The sequence below is a fragment of the Pyxicephalus adspersus genome, chromosome 7 (assembly GCF_032062135.1).
Source record: "Pyxicephalus adspersus chromosome 7, UCB_Pads_2.0, whole genome shotgun sequence".
Taxonomy (NCBI): domain Eukaryota; kingdom Metazoa; phylum Chordata; class Amphibia; order Anura; family Pyxicephalidae; genus Pyxicephalus; species Pyxicephalus adspersus.
The window spans coordinates 42196521-42216849 of NC_092864.1; the positions used below are offsets into that span (position 1 = coordinate 42196521).

General features: G+C 39.5%; 1 protein-coding gene across 1 annotated transcript in view; it reads right to left on the reverse strand.

Moving 5' to 3' along the window:
* The window catches only part of BAZ2B (bromodomain adjacent to zinc finger domain 2B), a 185077-nt gene that overhangs the window by 136145 nt on the left and 28603 nt on the right, over positions 1–20329 (reverse strand). Inside the window, exon 2 of the mRNA XM_072418200.1 lies at positions 1324–1368. The gene's annotated coding sequence lies outside the window, so the exon portion shown is untranslated. The remainder of the gene's footprint in view (positions 1–1323; positions 1369–20329) is intronic.

Here is a 20329-nt window from a genome sequence, read left to right on the forward strand (position 1 = left end):
TGAAAAGGTTTGATGGGAAGAAGGGTTGCATGGACCTACAAAGAAAGGAAGGACTGGATTGTTGTTGTCTGATGTATTACATATGTTTATAGATATATAAAAGGTTGTTAATATATTAATGGTTAATAAATGAGCTGCTATGGCCAATTTAACCCAACTAAAGGTGTGGTGTCATTATTGGGGTGTTGGGTTGAGGTTGGAGAAGGGGCAGCTCATGGGTTCCTCTGCTGTGCCCTAGTCATGTATAGTACAGGAGTGTGGTGGATATGTGCAGAAGAGGGTATGTCAGTGGGCAGTAAGAATTTGAAGAATATCCGGCACTCATAATGCTCTCTACATTCATGCACATGCTGGTGTCTTTTTCAAGTCAGGAAGACAGTTTAAATTTTTATACTCACTAAAAGAAGTATTTTAAAATTACAGAAAATCATCATCATGGAATATGTGACACTGTGCAGCCATGGCACAACAGATTTGCCAACAGGAAGACCCCCAGCTGTTGTTTTTAAACCAAAATGGTCCACAAATAACTGAACTGTAATTCTTTAAGGGTCTTGCCCAATATCCTTCAGCCTGGCGTCGCAGCATTTCAGAGCAGACCTAATGATCTGAAAACCCCAGATAACATGGAAACTATTTTTAAACTGGAATATTGTTTGGAAGTCGGTCTGGCAATTTAAACGTTATTACTCTGGCACAAAAGATGCAGATTGTAGCCAGCACTGTCTGCAGGCAGCTAACCTTGTATTGTGTTAGCTGACAGGCCCCCTTCCCTGTATAAAGTATCCGATCTCCCTAAACACTCCCCTTTATCTATTTTGCATTAGAAGAGTTGCATGCCTGACTTGTGATTGTCTTATTCGGCTCACAATGAAGTGAGCACTGAATTGGCACAAATCCACACAAAAGACAACGTTGCAAGGCAAAAACACTGAAGGATAAAGGACTGACAAATTATAGTGAACGTTTCTTTTCTTGATATAACTTTTTTCATTATCAGCTGACAAAATATTATTCAGAAACGAAGGTTACAATATAATTTCAGCACTGTTTTGTGCGCTGGGAGAAACAGTGTTTAATCCTAACAATTCGGATACATCTAACTATGAAATAACAATACATTTAGAGGAAATACAAAGCTAGCCAGGTGATGTGAACTAAAAGCCCCAGGATATCAGAGAGACCCATTCATGGACTTAAAGAATCTTCATAATACTGTTGGAACTATAGAACCCAACATGCATTACTGGCTTTTCACAGACAAAGCCAAATTGTTGACCTCAAATTTGTATCACGAAGAAAAAAAAACACAAAAGGTCTTACTGTATAGCTTGTGGTCAGTCTTGTGTCATCACTCTTGCAGCATCCCTTTAAAAAGAAAGAAAAAAGATGCATTGATATTGTTTTCTTCTATCATGCATGCATCGGTTTATACAGTATGTAGAAAAAATGATTAATGACACTTATTTATTACATATGTTCTTAAAAAGCATCCCATAAAACACACTGCTAAGTCTGAGAGCTTATAAAGTATGGCTTTGGATGGCATTTCTTTTGCTAGTGCAACTCCACTTGGTCTTTCCCCTTGGCCAGTGTTTCTCAACCAGGATTTTGGGAAACCACTGGGTTCCTCCAGAGGCTGCTAGAGGTTCCTTGAGCAATGATCAGTTTGCACCTCTAAAGCTGCGTACACACTGCCAATTTTTGTCGTTGGAAAGGATCTTTCACGATCCTTTCCAACGACAAGGGAGTGCACGATGCATGAACGATGCTGTACATACAGCACCATTCATGCTCTATGGAGAGGGGAGGGGGGGAGCGACGGAGCGGCATCCTGCTGCGCGCTCTCCCCTTCACTTTCATTACGATCGGCTGTCGTCCATCGTCCGTGGATCCGGCAGGTCGGTCGTCCGGACGATGGACGACACCGACTGTACACACGGCAGATTTTCGCCTGATAATTGGCCGATGCCGATTATCGGGCGATAAAAATCTGACGTGTGTACGTAGCTTTAGTTTAATAGGTCTCAAGGTTCTTTTTGGTTATCTGTAAGGGTGACAGTCTTTCCAATGTCCAGTAATGTAGGAGGCATTTTTCCCAATGACCACCCCCAATAATTTACTGTGAGCTGTAGATATAGTAATTATAGAAGGGGTGCACTGATGATCTGAAAGATATTTTAGGGTTTCCCCTATGCTAAAAGGTTGACAAAGGCTGCCTTAGGCTAACGTAAATCAATGGGGAACACTCTAACACCCAATGGGTATGCTTCCCGCTGCTTACGATAACAGACGGCAGAACTGTTTTGTTATATTATGCGGAGGAGGATGGGTAATCTGACCTGACAATTAACATACAACTATAAAGCTGAGCTGCAGACAAAAGATGAAATACATACAAGGGAACTATTTTAACTGTCAGTTAACTGTCAAAGGATTTGTATTTCTGCCCATACAATTGTGAGGTTTACACAGATCTGCCAAAGTACACTATAGTAATGGCAGGAGACCTGATTCTGATTTTTTTTCTGCTGAAATTAGGTAACATTTACAGGTCTTGTCCCTCACGCAGCCTGTGAATGGACATTGAAATGAGTAGCAGTAGACTAACAGGCTCATCTCCTATTCATCATGCTATCTCTTCCTATCCTATGTCCATTGTTTGCACTGCAGCACAACTGAATTACTTTTTCTGTTTATGCCTCCCCAGTCTAAATTCTGCTGTTTTGGGCAATGCAAGAGGCTGAAAAGTCAAATACATACACTTACATTACTTGCCTTAAAAAGTAAATTTTATGATGCATTAATACACAGATCTGCATTAATGTGAGTCTCCTATAAAAACCTCTTGCTTTAAAAACATATTCAATTCATCACATAACACTAGATAGTTCCAGTTAAATATAAAAAAAGATTGTACAATCAGAATGCAACGTGTGTGGCTAGTTTCTGAGTCCTCAATACCACAGCCTGGTGATGAAATTGAGACTAAAGCCATCTGTTCTGTTTTTATGGAACTCTAGATATGCTGAATGGACTGCAAACAGCTGCCGAGGGTTCCGCTGTTGTTTATAAGAGCAGGGCCCCCTCTGTTATTGCACAGAGTTGTTTTGTGGGTATTGATTTTTCAGAAACTCCATGTAATCCATGCTGGAGACAGAATGAGCAGCTGTCATTAGCAACTGATCAGGTTGTAAAATACCCTGGATGTATGAAAGATTCTGATTGGCTGCTGAGAAGTAAAATCACCATCTCTTGTTTGCATGTGGCATTTGCAACGCTGTTTTGCAGGCAGCTTAATGAGAAAAAATGTTGCATACATCTCTTTTGGCTTGAGGGAGTTAAAGAAATCTATTCGCCCACATAATACATTTTAATATGCAAAACAATACATTTAGGTTGCACTATTAACTTGTCAGCCAACATCCCTGCCATACAACATACCATAAATTATCATAGTACATCTGCTATGTGTTAGCGATCTCTGGAACGCAAGCAGTGGAGCTGCAGAGCTGCCAGGGCCCATCACTGTCTCTACGGCTGATTATCATAACAGAGAATAAGTGACGGAATCAGGAAATTGTCTATTTCACCAATAAAAGGAAGGAGAACGCTGCCAATAATTACAAAATGGTGGCCTGAGACATCGGACACAGACTGGGCCTCAATGTTTAAATGGTCTTTTTTAATAAAGGGTTCCCAACTCAATCCATCTTGCATTGGTCTCATGGCAGTTTTGGCACTAAAGAATTAGCACACAGGAAAAATAATTCTTTGGGACACATTTTTTAAAATGAAAGCAGCCAAAGTTTCTTTCTATGAAATAAAAATTCTGAACATTTTTTAACAAAGAAGTTGCTTTATAAAAGTTCTTAAAACTCTCTTGAGTTTCCTGAATGTCATCGTTGGCGACCAGCCAGTTTAATTGGACCATGGGCTTATGTATTGTTTATGATGTTTTGAAAATGTTAAAGGTAATCGTCACTGGGAATTATACAAAGGAAGCCATTGCTAATCACTAAAGACTTGCAAGGGTAAAATTGACTTCTGAAATGTAGAATGTTTTTGGCAGGTGAGCTCCAATCTACCTGCCACTGTGCATCCCAGTTGTAGCCATGCTTGGCAGTCAACAAATAGGGGTCTATTTATAAAGCAGTTTACTGAAGCATTCCCTGGTGGAGATTCGTCCAGATCAATCTGTTATAATGGTTGACTCTCTACTAGGGAATGCTTTGGTGAATGTCAGCTTATTTGCGTTATAAACAGACCCTATCAGAACTTACTAATATATAAACAGGCTTTACCTTTAGCCCAGACCCTACTCAGTGCTACAGATCATTTCTCCTAGAAATGGCCAGTTCATACTACTGCACATGCATACAGTAGCCCTAGTTATTTCTGTGGGAATGAATGGGGGCACAGTGCACATACAGGCTACAAATTAGGGCTAAAGGTAAGTATTTGACCTAGTGGTAAGCACTCAGGACATTGGAGCAACCTTTAGAACAAATGTACAAAGAGCAGATGTAAACCCTAACTGAAATTGATCTTTATAATTCTCACCTACTTTTCATCCTCAGTTGCATTTTAGTGCTGCTGTTCTCAGTGGAGGACGTAACCAATAGTGGGCTCCTGTGCAGAACTGCCTAGGAGTGTCCCCGCTGAACTGACTTGGGGTCGACATGGGAGCCCCTGTTGAGTGAGGAGAATCCAGGGCCCTTGTGCAGTAGCACACTTTGCACCTCCCTATGTCTGCCACAGGCCGTTCTCCTCCGGTTTCACTGCAGTCACCTTCTGTCCATATACACTCTAGTATTGGACGAATGGCTTTTCTTAAAGCGGTTAAACCAGCAGACCATGCCTATTTAACGTGAAATATAAACTTCCATCAGATGTGGCATCATAGGAGAACATTCAGAAGACAGGGACAGAACGTTGTCACCCTATAACAGAAGCTGCCTGAGCAAGGACAACAAAGGCAGAATGGCCAGGTGTTGTTTTTGTGCAAAAGCTGTAGATTTCAAAATAATGAAAATGACTTTTGAAATGACACTAACATGTTAAAGTCGCCATGGACACAATGCAGCATTTCTAGCTGACTGGACAAGTGCTTACTTATCTGTTCAACAACTGGATGTTGAAGTGACCTAATTTAGCCTTTTCTGAGCAACAGCCAAATCCCAGCACCGGGAAATCAAAACGAAATGTCATGCCGCTGTTCTCTGAAATTTTTGGCTTGGACTATGAAAGATTTACTCAGAAATTACATTTATTCTAATGCTCTCTAGCATCAATATTATCTCAACAGGACAATGATTTTGTTTACAAGTGGAAAAAAATAACAATAGTACAATTTTCATTACAGAGTTGGGCGACTAAGAAGAGGTAAGCAAATGGACTGGTGATTCACTAGGAATTGTACAAAGCCTACACTTAATTGTGATTTGCTGCTCCACTTGAATGTGTGCTGATGTATGTGTCCCGCCATGAACTGCACACATATTGTAGGTTTCCTGGCCAATCAGTGGATTGCAATCACAGGCGATATATCTGAAGTGCCAAGTCTGCAGCAAATCTTAAAACCATTTGTTCTCGAACTAACATACACTTGCTTTCTTTTACTGTTGTTTACCAGCAGCAAAAGAACATATGTGAGTAAGAGCTTTATAGCCCAATCCTCAGCAACACATATCCTTTACCTTCCATTAGTGCATTCAGCCCCCAGGGGCAGAGAAATAGCCTATTGCTACCAGATATGGAGGAGTATGTGATTCATTCCATGCAACAGTGCAGGTACTAGCACTATTTACATGAGCAGGTGACTAACCCAGTTCTATTACTTGGGGTCATGTAAATTTGAAAGCCTTATAAAAGCTTTTCATGGGCAAAATCGAACAAGTCGTAAACAGTCATTGATAAAAACCAGAGACTTGGCTCCCACTCTTTATATGTGCTTTATTTTTTAAAACCTTGTTCACGTTGATATGTGTTACCTTAGGACAGCGTATTCATTTGCATGAATGCCCTGTGAACAGAAAATTTGTGCATGTGGTTGTGAAAGTGCACACAGCTACACATGGCAGTGCAGTGGTTTGATGGATTTGAGGTGGCACAATGAATAAATGGCAACTGAGCACACCAACAAATTTGAATGTTAATTGTGCCTAGATTCTTTGTCCCTGAAATACTGCTAAAACATAGCTCTTCCTGAGCACTATTGTGCTTGGAACGCCCTAGCTTTTTATTTCTAATGGAAGATCTTTTAAAGCTTTGCTGCCTCTGACTAATGCTTTTCTTGCTGGAGAGAAAGTGGCACCTGAAGACCTGCATACACCCATCTCCCTGCTTCTTCATCTTTGGATCTGCACTTCCTTCAATTCTCCTGCTGCTTCTTGATTATTCTGCCACTAGCTTATCAACACTCATCGGGGGCAAGTGGTACTATAAAACAAGAAATGAAAAGCCCTACCAAGGCTACCTTCGCACAAAGAAAAATGCAGAACAAAGCATGGTAAGTCAGTAATGGAATTATATTTCAAGATAACGAAAAGAAAGCCAAAATATTATGTATTGTATATACATACAATACAATATTATTGTATTGTAATCATACATATATAAATATTATAAATGCTTGGTAAGTCACATAACAATAAAGTAGGTTCCACCCAGGGAAACAGTGGTGAAAGGTCTACCCTATTCAAAACCGGGGTTTATTGACCAAAGTACCTTACTTAAAATCTCTTAGTCAATCAGCATCTTAAAGAAGAGGAGCCATATGTCTCATCTTCGCCCAACGCGTTTCGCCTACTGGCTTTCTCAGGGGTACTTAAAGAGGGAACATTCGGTTGATATTGGAGATAATGCAGTTCTTAATGTTAAGGAGATTTCCAAATTAGGAACCAGTTTAGTAAAGGAGTGACAGATACCTGTGAATGAAGCTGGAGACACCAAAGATGTAGTGGAGTGCCTGCAGAGGATACAAAATGCAGCATGCAGGCTGGAGTTTGGTCTGTGATTTTCTGCATTGGACTGTTTTCTTGACGCAGGGAATTGTAGTAGCGGTGCTATTTCAGTTTCAAGTTTGGCCTGCGAGTGTCTAAGTTTTTAATTTTGGCCCACTGTGTATTTGAGTTTGACACCCCTGCTCTGCTCTAAGTCATTAATGGAGCAAGATCACTTTCAGTGAGCATGCAGGCAATACTGAACCAGTCCTTTGTCCTCTGCTTGCTTCATTCAGTTCCTCTTTACTTCCCAGGTACCCCAAAAATAGTATATATATATATATATATATATATATATATATATATATATACACACACACACAATGTGGGCTTAGACACAAATTGTGCTTAGTACGGGTCATCCATAACTACATCAGTAAACTAAACTTTATGTGCCAGAGCAAATGAATAACTTAGCCAGAAAATCCAGGAATCTATGTATTGAACCTGAACTTTCATGTTTTAATATGTATTGCATATAGTTACAATAAAAACATTTCTTCTGTCTCCATAGTTACATCTCATATTTCTGTTCTGCAAACGGATTTTGGCAAGGGGAAGCACCCAGAGAGCTGGCTGGGAACAGTGATGTATGCAAACTATACACAACTGTACAATCAGATTAACCTGTTTCCGTGCGTTCTATAAAAGACGTTTAACTGTTGATAACACTTTTCTCTGAATTAAAAAAAAGTGGGAACTGTTCAAAAAAATAGGGATTTTATTTTTACAGCCAGCTAAATACTATTTAGCTTACAGTATATGCATAGACAGGCTATTAACTGCTCCTATTGGCGTCCATGTGGTCTGTTATTATACTACTGAAAGTCTTTTGTTATATCTAACAAAACAAATGCAACAAATTCTATATACTTATTGATCTAGTAGGAAATTCAGAGCCGTCATGTGTCCTTCACACACTTCCTGTGTTACCTTAAGGAGTCCTGCAAGTACTTATTTTGCACTTCATTATATTAATCACTGAGAATTATGAAATTATGAGAATGAGTGAGATTTAGGAGCAGTTAATGGTTTACTGTTGACACCTAATCTTACAATGTTAGTCCAGAAAAGTCATATGGTGTCAGCGTAAGTGGAAATTAAGTGCAACACCTAAAATAAATAAATAAAACTATGTTCAGACTGGTGGGGAAGTTGCAGTACAGTTACCTCTTCTGCACACCCCTAAACAGATTCCTCATGAGGATAGTTTATGTAGTGTCCCTCCTGAGCAGACTAAGAATAAATTGGAGCAGCACTGAATGGTTCGATACCACCAAACTTTTTACCACTGTAAAATGTGCAATGGCTGGTCTACAAGAACATGTGCAGTGGTGTTGGTGACCAAATAGCTGGCAAAGTACCAACTGCAGGGAGCCAATCAGGGACGCCTATTCCTCTCTCAGCTCCCCCTGACAGTGTCTTCATTTACTTTGTTTTTTAGAAGGACAGCACCATTTTTATTCAGGGGTCATATGGGGTCTGCATCTACTTTTTACATCATGTTTCTGATCCAGGGTTCCATGGAACCCTAGAGTTCCTCCAAGGACTGCTAGGAGTTCCTTGAGCAGTGCAAAATCTGTACCTCTCAGGTCAGTTAATGAGACACAAATGATCCTTTTGGCTATCAGTAAGGGTGACATTCTTCTCAGCATTGTACGAGGCATTCTTCCCATTGACCACCATGCTAATGTACTGTGAGCTGTGGATTTAGTAATTATAGTATGGGTTTCCCTGAAGACCTGAAAGTTATTTCAAGGGTTCCCCCATGTTAAAAAGTTCGAGGATTTCTGTCCTAGACTGTGATTCATTTATGACAAAGCTCAGTCCCTGATGCAGCCTTACAAAGGCATAGGTCTGTGGCTAACCACAGTCACAATAAAGACCCACCATAGTCAAATATCTTGTATTTTATTAACTGTGTGGGAATAATAGCTGTGTTTATAACATCAAGTATATTAATGACTTTTTTTATTTCATAGGATTTTATTTGTCTAAATCTTTCTCCAATCATACTTGTATTCATATGGCTTTCCAAAGGAAAACAGATGCTGCAGAAACAGCTTAAAAATGTGTATAGAATTAGGCTTACATTTGAAAATTTCCTATTTAAAGTCCAGTTTAACCCATTTTAATTAACCATTCCAATATGTCAAAACAGGTGCATGCACTATATTGAGCAATGCAGAGTATCATAAAGCACAACAATGCATTATTCTGCATTGTGATGCACTGCAACACAGGTACATTGGGGTGCCATTCATTGGTTTCTGCACATTACTTTAATATTATTATTATTATTTTAATATTATTATTAATAAACAGAATTTATATAGCGCATAACAGATTACGCAGTGCTGTGCATTAAATTGGTTGCAAATGACAGTCAGATACAGACATTGACACAGGATGAGGAGAGGATCCTGCCTAGAAGAGCTTACAATCTAAAAGGTGAGGAAATTACTGCAATACAACACAGTGAATTTGGTTTTATACTTTAAACAGATTTTGTTTTGAAGCACATGAAATATATATAGCTGATTTTTAATGACATATTGTTTTTTTATCATATAAAGGAGTAGCTGCTGGCCACAGCATGACATTTCTCAGCATTGGATAAGGTTTCCAGGAATGTTTTAGCCACAGACTTAGCAGATGACAGGTACACTTGAACCTTAGCACTGGTTATCAGCGTTTCCTGCCCAACGCACAACAGACGTGATGTCACAATGGGCAATGATTCTATAAACATAATCATGTGAGTGGACAGACAAGGCAATAGTGTTTTCCAAGGAGGAAGTGGAAAATTTAGAGAACAGGAAGGGAACAGTTGTTTTCTATACAAGAAGAGTTTTTTTTACACTGTGGATACTGCAAACAACCAGAAATTATTTCCTTTGCAGTAACTTTCATATATATACCTGAAATGTAATGGTACAGGTGTGCATGAGTACAAGTCATCAGAATGTGTCAATAATAATCAACAAAATAAACTACAATAACTATGCAGATAACATGCACATTATAAATGTACTGTCAGCATAAAAATAACTTTTCCTGTACAGATTTCCTTTTTCCTTCATTTTTCATTTTCCTTTATTTTCAGAGTTGCATCAATTGCCATCTGTAGTAGAAATCATAGGAACACAACACATCTTGGTGGTCATGTCACTATGTTCTTATGGAGACTGACAGTTTTTCATGTGGTACTATTGCGGTTCACTACTGCCAACTAGTTCTCAACCTTCCCAAAGCCTTGGTTATTATTGAAATAAATAGGAGTAGCTGGAATTCCTCTTTTTTTAAAAAAGGAATTTGCCTGGGATATGGTTGAAGTACTTTTTTCAGTTGCTGTACGCAGGGTCTCAGGGTGGTCTGCTGTTCTAACAGCGTCCTTTTGACCTCTATGTGCCAGAAAACAGCTCCACAACCATATCTGAACACCTAAAAATACAAATCACTACAAGAGCTCCAAGCTGTTGAAAATAGGCACTGGGGAGTTGTTACCCATAAAGTAGTCTGTCACATTAGCGTTTCCAGCAACAGTAGAACATATGAGCGCTGTACACACAGCACTGTTCATTTCAATGAAAAGAGGAGGGTGGAAAATGAGCAGGAGGCACCCTGCTGCATCCTCCTCCACTGAAAAACCCAGTGGTTGTCCCCACTTGTTCATTTATGATCCATTACAGGGAATCGCTACACAACCTTGAGGGACTATTTTACACAAGCATATATTTTTATGCAAGATGACCACGATCATTAGTCTTGATTGACAATCATCTAGCTTAGCTTGTAAGCCCTTCTGGTCATGGTCCTCTCCTCCGCCTGTGTCACCGTCTATAGATATCTGTCATTTGCAACCCCTATTTTTTAATGTACAGTGCTGCATAAAATATTGGAGCCATATCAATACTGTTTAAAAATGATAATAATAATAGCATCTGTCTATAGCTTAATATTAACAGTGATCACTATGTAATGTCACAGGGAACATAGAATAGAGAACATAGAGACTATAGAACATATACAGGTTATATATAGAACATATATATCACTCCAATATAAACACAATGGGCCTGATATATTAAAGCTCTCCAAAACTGGAAAAGATAGACTATATGCTTTTTAAGAAATGTATTCCTGGTTTGCTAGATCACACAGGTTCTCCTATGATAGTTTATCTTCTCCAGTCTTTAATAAATCAGACCCAATAAATACAATAAAAGCATCTTAGATGTATTTTAATAACCCCCTATCAGCTTGCACAGCATACATTCAACATTATAAGTTACCTTTAAATTTATGTGCAGCAAACACAAATTCCAGGCTGCCTCTGTTTAAAAAACATAACGTAATGAGTTTTGAAGGAATACGGAAATGAAAGAGAGGGTGTTTTACTTATTTGCCTGGAGTAGTCCTTTAATAAATTATTGTAATAGCACATTTTGGAAAATCATTTCCTGCTAAGACCACCGTGATCTACAATCCTCTGACAGCTGCTGATGCCCGATTTGCTGCTTTGCACATTGCTGCCTATTTTCGAGATTCCACATCTAAGCAGAAATTCATCTTATTATTCTACAGCTGTTTATAGAAAGGTTTCTGGGTCTCAGAATCTGAAGAAAAAAAAATTCTGCCAGTAAAATGTGATCTCAGACATTTGCAATTAAATTCACTCGCATTTCTCCAGCCTGTCTGTTTTGCTTAAATTATGCAGAAAGCGGGGCACAGCTAGCGCACCATTTCAACGCTGCAGATAGCTAAGAACTTGAATACGGCTCACAGTTTCCAAACTTCTTTTAATGGGAGGGCCTAGTCTTACAAAAGAAGGGCAATCATTTTATTATAAGCCAGGGTTTTCCAAAATGGTCTTTAGGGAGCATTACTAAAGCATGTTTTCCAGCTCTGTTCTCTAAAGAACAGGTAAAATGTTAGAGTGATATCACACAGGCCTTATTAAAGCTGAACTCTGGACATAAAATCTTACATTCAAATAGATGTCTCAATAGCTACAAAGGATATAAATCTGCTCTGTGTGCACCAAATGCCTTTGCAAAACCAATTATTACCTTGTAAAAAGGTTTTGCATATATCCTATTGTGTGTTGCTTCCCCACCTCTTAGATTGTAAGCTCTTGGGTCCTCTCCTCCTGCTTTGACACTGTCTGTATCTATCTGTCATGCGCAACCCCTATTTAATGTACACTGCTGCATAATATGTTGGTGCTATATAAATACTGTATAATAATAATAATATTAAAAGGTAATTAAAACATCTTTACTGTGCTGCACTTACCCTGTACAGAGCCTGGGAGGGACTTAGCAGGACCACCCACTCCAGGTTGTCTATAGAGAAATATAGAAGGGGGTGTATACAAGACCAGTCACTCTACACAAGGTGAGAGAAATTCAGTGTTTGGTCAAATCCAGGAAGCTCATTCACAGGCTCACAATAAATTACTGCACATATCTGGAGGAAATTTAAAAAAAGGGAAATTATTTACTAATAGTTAGTGTAGCCAGATTTAATTTCAGCAGCAATTTTCCAAAAAGGTTCTACAGTATGTGTATTCAATGCATTGTATTTACCATTAAAAGCCTCCTTTGTGCAGACATTCAAAAGCTCTGCTGATACATGCCAACATATTGAATGTGATGCCAGCAACCTCAGAAAACTCAGACACCCAAGTGACACTCCCCTGTATTTCCATTTGGTCCTTACTGGTAGCTACATATAAGGCCATGTTAGGAGATGAGAGGAGGGACGGAGGAGCTGGTCCAGCACTGATTATAATTAGATATTCCTTGAAGAGGAGAGGGCTATGATATGCAAGGAGGGAGAAGGCTGTGCAAGGGAATTTACTTTATACTAGGAAGTTCAAAGGCATATTGCATTTAAATAAAAATAAAAAATATTTATGGAAGGGAACAATACTGCTGGTAAACATTTAAAAAAAAAATTCTGTGCAGACAGCAATCAAAAAAAAGAGATGTCCTGTTATGAACTTAACTCCTGTTAATAGAATGGCTGTTTCCATTAGTGTTGCATTTTTTTTTTTGCACAGCATGTATATTAGGAATGCATCCCAGTGCAGAAAAAAGCAGAACTAAACCCAATATACAGAAAGTCACAAAGTAGATTCAGGTGGAATGCTCAATGCAGTTTGGACCCCAGCCATGCCGAGAATAAAACTAGACAACTGTTACTGGCTCACAAAAAGAGGATCACAGTGGCCTTGGAAAATTCAATTCAATCATCAGCAAAGATGGTGGCTATAGGGGTGCAGCATTGTCAGGATCATGGCATATCAAGTGCCCACATATTATGCAGCGCTTTACAAAGTTTATAGTCATGTCACTAGCTGTCCCTCAAAGGGGCTCACAATCTAATGTCCCTACCACAGTCATATGTCATTCATACAGTCTAAGGTCAACTTAGGGGAAGCCATTCAACCTAACTGGATGTTCTTGGAATGTGGGACAAAACCCACACAAACATGGGGAGAACCTGCCAATTTAATGCAGATAGTGTTCTGGCTGAAATTTGAACCTTGGACCTAGCGCTGCAAAGTCCAGAGTGCTAATCTCTGGGCCATCATGCTGCCCAGCATACTTGCCAAGTATAGCAAAAACTCACCCCAATCAATTTGGCTTTAGGTTTGCTTTAATGGAAAATCATATGCTATATGTGGACATGTGAATGAGCCATCAGTCCACTATGATCAATTCAACATATATTCACTGGCCAATTATTCTTCAGCAGGGAGGCTAACCATTCTCCATAACCACTAAATGAAGAATTTGAATATCTATCTGAAAACACAATTATGAAAACATGAAAGAGCAAACATGCAAAAATGTGAATGTCACATACAAAAATGTCTTGCTGGTAAATGTTACAATAATAACTCAAACTGCATTCTCACTGAAATACAGAAGAGCTTCTCTCTAAGAAAAGCAAAGAACAATTAAATGTCAATTACTAAAAAGCAGCATCTAGGTGGGAGAGCAAAGCAGGAGATAAAACTGAGGGATAGAGACAGGGTGGCTATTTCTTTCTTAAAAGTTATGTTTTAAACAGCGGTGCCTCAACTTTAAAAAAACAAGTGAGGTCTTATGAATAATAAATAACTTTCCAAGCTGAAGAAAGTTTCTTCAGGCAAAAGATATTTTCCATTTCAGCTCACAGCTGTGAAACATTAGCATGCTTTAGCATTTCCTTGTCTTTTCAACAAACATCTTAGCTTTTGCCAAAATGTAAGATTGGGGTTTGAACTTTTGCTGCTATGTCCTGTGGACTTTGAGGACAGAACACAGTGTCGCGATCGCAGTCTCTAAAGGTTTCCCTGTGACTTTTATAAAAGGTGCATGCCCTTATCTTTCTGACAGGTCAGAAAGTAGGACCATGAAATATTACGACAAAAGAAACAAAACATGTTAGTAAGTTCAGACAAGCGCTTTCTTACCATGGCGTTTACCACATTCAGGCACCTACTGTCAAACACTAGGCACTGCTAGGCTTTTTTAAAGGGTTACAAACTCCAACGCAATGTGGAAAATAGAGTTCAACATGGATGTGTGAGAAAAAATTTTTTTTTTTCAAAAATACATTTATTGGTGTATAAAAATTTAGAGCTGAATTGTTTTTTAACAAGCTTCTCAGGAAATAATCTCACACATCTGACGGTGAATGAATAGTTATCATAAGTCATGTTTTTCATAATTTTTTTTTCTGCACATACAATGGCCTGTTAGTACTCTTTAAGATCTCCAGAATCAGCCTGTGCTTTGTAAGCAAAAGATGTGTTAGTGCCAGGAGGTCTGTAATGGATTTCAAACACTCTGTTTTGAAACACACTGTTTGTTTTGGGCTTTCAGAAGAAGCTATGCCATCATCAATATGTGCTCTGGCCAACAAAACTTTTGTTCTGTTACAAAGATAATATATTGGGATATTCATAATGTGAAGTCACAATGCTGCATTTAGAATGGAGTGGTTTGGGAACATAAAGTAACAAGTCCTATACAGGAGCTGTACTTCATATCAAGGTTTTCTATTTAATGGAAACAGTTGCCAGCACTGGATGAGATTTTTGGACGCTGTCACTTAACTGCTACTAGATCCAGCTGAAAATTAAAAGTGAAAATTACATTTAAAGCGGACCTATAACCAGGATTTTTACTTTAAATGAAAGGGATGACAACCCTTATGTAAGGTAAAAGGTAAGATAAAAGCCCCTCCCCTTCTGACTTTATTGCCGTGGCAGAGCCCCTTGGGATACTTGTGTCACGCATCCAAGGAGGCTTCTGGCTGCTCCTTCTGCACAGAAGGAGCTTTTTCTTCAAAGGGAAAAAATGCAGATCTCACGCATGCACAATCAGATCGGCACTCTTTTTTTCCCCATTTACAGCTGCGGAAAAAGCAGATCAACTTTAGGCTTTAACCAGCTGATCTCACGCCTGCGCAGTGCAAGACTGGGTGACGTAGGTATGAGCCAGAAGACAAAAAAAAAAAAGATGCCAGCGCCCAGCTACAGAGACAAAGACAGATAACCGGACGGCACGGGACCTGATCCAGAAAATCTCTTGAGGGATTGACGGATCTGTACAGGTAAAGGTGAGTGAGGTTTTTTTTTCAGCTTAGTTCCGCTTTAAGCTTAAAAAAGAAATGACTAGCCGTTCGGTCATATTATTTCTGTTGAAGAGGAAGATCAGAGTTCCAATTTGATAGTTCTCCCTATAGCAGATATCATGTGAACAAATTTCTAGACTTTTAGAGAAAGCCTGGATAACAAGGCTTACCGTATTTTTCGGACTATAAGACGCTCCGGCCTATAAGACGCACCCAATTTTAAAGGAGGAAAACCTAGAAAAAAAAGATTCTGAACAAAATACTAAAAAATCACTCTGTGTCAATGTATCGCCTTCTAATCACTCTGTGTCAATGTATCCCCTTCTAATCACTCTGACACAGAGTGATCAGAAGGGGATACATTGACACAGAGTGATTAGAAGGGGATACATTGACACAATGTATCCCCTTCTGATCACCCTGTGCCAAAAAATCATACTCACCCGATACCGCGATCCCGCGATGCTGTGGGCTTCTTCTTCTCCTGGCTCTCCTCCCGGCTGCAGCGCGTGTCTCCTCCTCCTCCTCTGAGCGAGGAGAAGCCGACACGCATACCCCAGCGATCCCATAAGCAGGCTGATCCAGCCTGCTTACCGGATCGCGAGGGCACGTGTGCCGGCTTCTCCTCGCTCAGAGGAGGAGGAGGAGACACGCGCTGCAGCCGGGAGGAGAGCCAGGAGAAGCCGGCACCCGTGCCCTCGCGATCCCGTAAGCAGGCTGATCCGCGATCAGCCTGCTTATGGGATCGCGGGGGTATGCGTGTCGGCTTCTCCTCGCTCAGAGGAGGAGGAGACACGCGCTGCAGCCGGGAGGAGAGCGAGGAGAAGAAGCACGCAGCATCGCGGGATCGCGGTATCGGATGAGTATGATTTTTTTTAATTATATTTAACATGTATTCGGTGTATAAGACGCACCCACTTTTCCCCCCCAGTTTTGGGGAAGAAAAAGTGCGTCTTATAGTCCGAAAAATACGGTATTTATTCATCGCAGCAAGATTCTTAACAGTTTTATAATAATGTGTAAGCAGTTAGGTACCATACCAAAGCATAGTCAAATGCAAGTCTATGACCATCAAGTGAGTTGAGCACCTTGGATGCATGAGACCTTATTGGAATTGCACTGATCAGGGGTGTGCAGGGTAGCTTATTGAAGCCACTCATAGCCTTGGCAATGTTCTGGGTAAAGTTTGATCTGCTTTTATTTGGCCTTCCCTGTTTTCCCCAGCTTTGAATGCACACATACATAAAAAAATAACTAAAAATGGAAAACGAATGCAGACATCACATCAAAGGACTTGGAAGCTGCAATATGCTAGAGTTTTGTTTTTGGGTTTACACACGCTTTGAACTAGAAAACTGTCAGCTTAATTGTGAACACGGCACTGTCTACCCGCAGTTTTGCTGCACAGGCCAGAACTTATGCCGCAGAGATGAAGAGTCTTCTGTTCCTAGCATGGAATCCTAAAACATAACATTACCTGAGAAAAGCCACTCATCAAATTGTTCAGCTTTACCACAGGGTCTCCCCTACGGTTCACAAGAGACTCATACCTTCGAAAGCAGGAAAGAAAAGTAAATCACTCGTCTGAATGTTTGCTGATTTTAGCAACTACATAATCAACGGTTCGCCACAAAAACAAGAATTAATGTCTGCCTACCTGCGACAGCATAAACCAGTGTAATGAGCGCGGTTAATGGCCTGTGCTGTTTATCATTGATGAAAATCTTCCCTACAAATATGAAAGCTGCTGCCATTGCTTTAGAGCTAAGAAAATGTAGTGCACTGTAACAAAAATATTGTCAGGATATCCAATTATAATGGGTTTACTCTCCAATGCAAAAATCAACACTGTGACAATCAAATCGGCTGGTGCAGAGTGCCTAATAAAACAGAACATTTTACAAGGAGAGGAAGAATTAAATATTATATACAGGGAAACATATTAGAGCCACAAAAAATGTATCATGTAGTTATAGTAAGCTAACACTTGTGAACTGCTTTTTCGACCTGATGTCAGGGCCAGATTTCTTGAAGTTGAGGTCGTGACCTAGAGCTTCATGAACACCAGGAGCAGAGCATCTTCCTTATAAACACATCCATGTACGTCTGCAACTCCCATATTAACCACTGGCATACTGAAAACTCCACTACTGCTCTACTGTCTCCTAGTATTATTTTATTATTATTAAACAAAACTAATATAGCGCCAACCAGGAACCCTTGCTGTTTTAAACCGAACTAAACAAAAAGCATCTTCTGTCTGTGTTAAAGTTGAGATTTTACCTAACTTCCTATCTGTCTTCTGGGGATTGTAAGTGAGTAGAAATCTCTCTGCAGGAGCCTGGATATCAGTAAGGTCCCCCATTAACACCTAGTGGTGTGTTGAATTGCCATTATTTAATGGCACCCCAACACACCAAACCAAAACACCTCCAACACACATGTCCTGCAGTCCATCAAAACACTCTGCTTAGGCTGCCTTAATAAAAGGTATGTATTGCACCAGAACAAACCTCCTAGGTCCTAAAGCCCAACAAGGGTTCTCTTCCTTCCCCGCTTTATCCAAAATGTAAAAAAAGTTGTGGCGGATGTGACAAACAGCCCCATTAAGTCAAGGGCAGTGTTGTAGATGGGGTGTATAGGTCTGTGTAGTAGTAGGCAGCACCCAGTAACCCATCTTACCTAGATTCTCCCTGGGGTAAGGGGGGGGGACATATGTGTTTTATAGAAAGTTTGTTTGCGGGTTGCATTGTCATACCCTCTTGTGTAAGCAGACCCAGCCAGGAGGAGAAAGGTTTTGTTGTGTATTGCTGCATTGTACTGACAGCAACCTCTGCTAGGAAAACGCTTGCTTTGTATTTGATGTAGCAGTGATAAATAAACATGGGCGAGGAAGCTCATAAAAAGCACATTGGCATGTGTACTGCCTCTCTGCAAGCTCTAGGTTTGAAGTTGACCCTTACACTGCACATAAGTCATAAGCACTAACATAAGTTATAACAGACATCACAAATACCCACAGGCACTATTTCTGCCTTAGAAATATTTTATACCAAATCATTTTACTTTAAATATTAGAGGAAATGTTAGATTTTCCATGAGTTCATTTTTTATTAGGTGATTACATGTCATCTGGGCCACAGGGCATTTTAACACCATGTACTAATGGTAAGAAATAACCCCAAATATTCCCATCATGAGAAAAAAAATATTGTTTCTGTTATCATTTTAGAGTCAGTCAACATTTTATTTAGATGGTGCATTGTAACATATTATATCATAAGCCAATGCCACATAACCAGAACATTTAAATAGAATTACCCCAGCATTACCAAACCTCATCTGGTCATGAGCAAATTAAATTGTGACTAAAAATATAATGAACATCTGGAAACAGAGGATTAGATGCAAAGGGTAATTAATGATCTGTCTTCGTGCTGATGTCTGTGACATATTAGAGCAGCTAAGAAGAAAAGGATGAAACTATATAATGAGAAAACTGACATTTGGCATGCAGTTGACTGTAAGACTATATCAGTTACCAAATAACCAACGTATTACCTATATAACAAATAATAAATGCAGAAAAGCTTTGTATATTTGTGTGTGTTTTTTACAGAAATGATTGAAGTACCTAGCTGCTATTTTTCCTTGATTTCCGAAAACCTTTTGATTGTATGACAGTAATAGGTAACAAACAGATTTCCCGTGGCGGTGGCACTACAAATCCTGATGTGCCTTGCCGGTTGACTTGCTGAACTGATATACTCCCTGGAAGGGTAGACCATGATGGAAATGATCCATGTTAGATAAAGATCTGTTGGTTGCAAATTTATGATTTGTCACCTAAATAGTAATAGGCACTCAACAGATCTCCATTGGTGGTGGAACTATATATCCAGGTATGCCTTGCCAACTGGCTTGCTAAATACTCATTGAATGCTGCTGGAGATCTGTTAGTTGCATATTTATTGCCCTATAGCAGTGTTTTTGACCTTTTTTACATGAGGGACACCCTTGAAATAACTTCAGGTCCCCAGGGAACTCCTATATCCACAGCTCACAGTACATTAGTGTGGTGGTCATTAGGAAGAATGCTTTCTACATTATTGGCCATTATTGGTGACACTTGAACTGACCTGGGAGGCAACAATTGCTCATTGTTTAAGGAACTTCTTGAAACCTCTGGAGGAACTGAAAAAGTACTTGTGGGTTTATGGTAGGCATGGCATGGTAGAGGTGTGTCCTTTATCTACACATTTTTTGCAGAAAGGTGACCCTCTTCCTCATTTCAGAAAGTTCGGAGGTGTACAGTACTGTATTTTTGGCCTATGGGGGGAATACTAAAATCTAGCCCAATATATGACCGCTATTAGCATAAAGAAAATCCATGCCAAAAATATATTCCACTTGAGCAAGCAAAAATCCTGAGGATTAATATTATATATAGCAGAGCATGTACAATTCAATATGAGTCATATTTTTATTCTGGGCTCCCACTTGACAATATAAATACAGATTCTAATGTTTTAACCTTCCACATCTGAATATTTATTATTCCCCAAGCGCCACTTTCCATGGCATGGAATTTGATAGTTAGAAAACGATAAACTCTAAGTTGCTCCTAAAAATGATAAAACAAAAAAAATATGAATTACATTGGGGTGTTTTATGTTATCAAAAATTACATA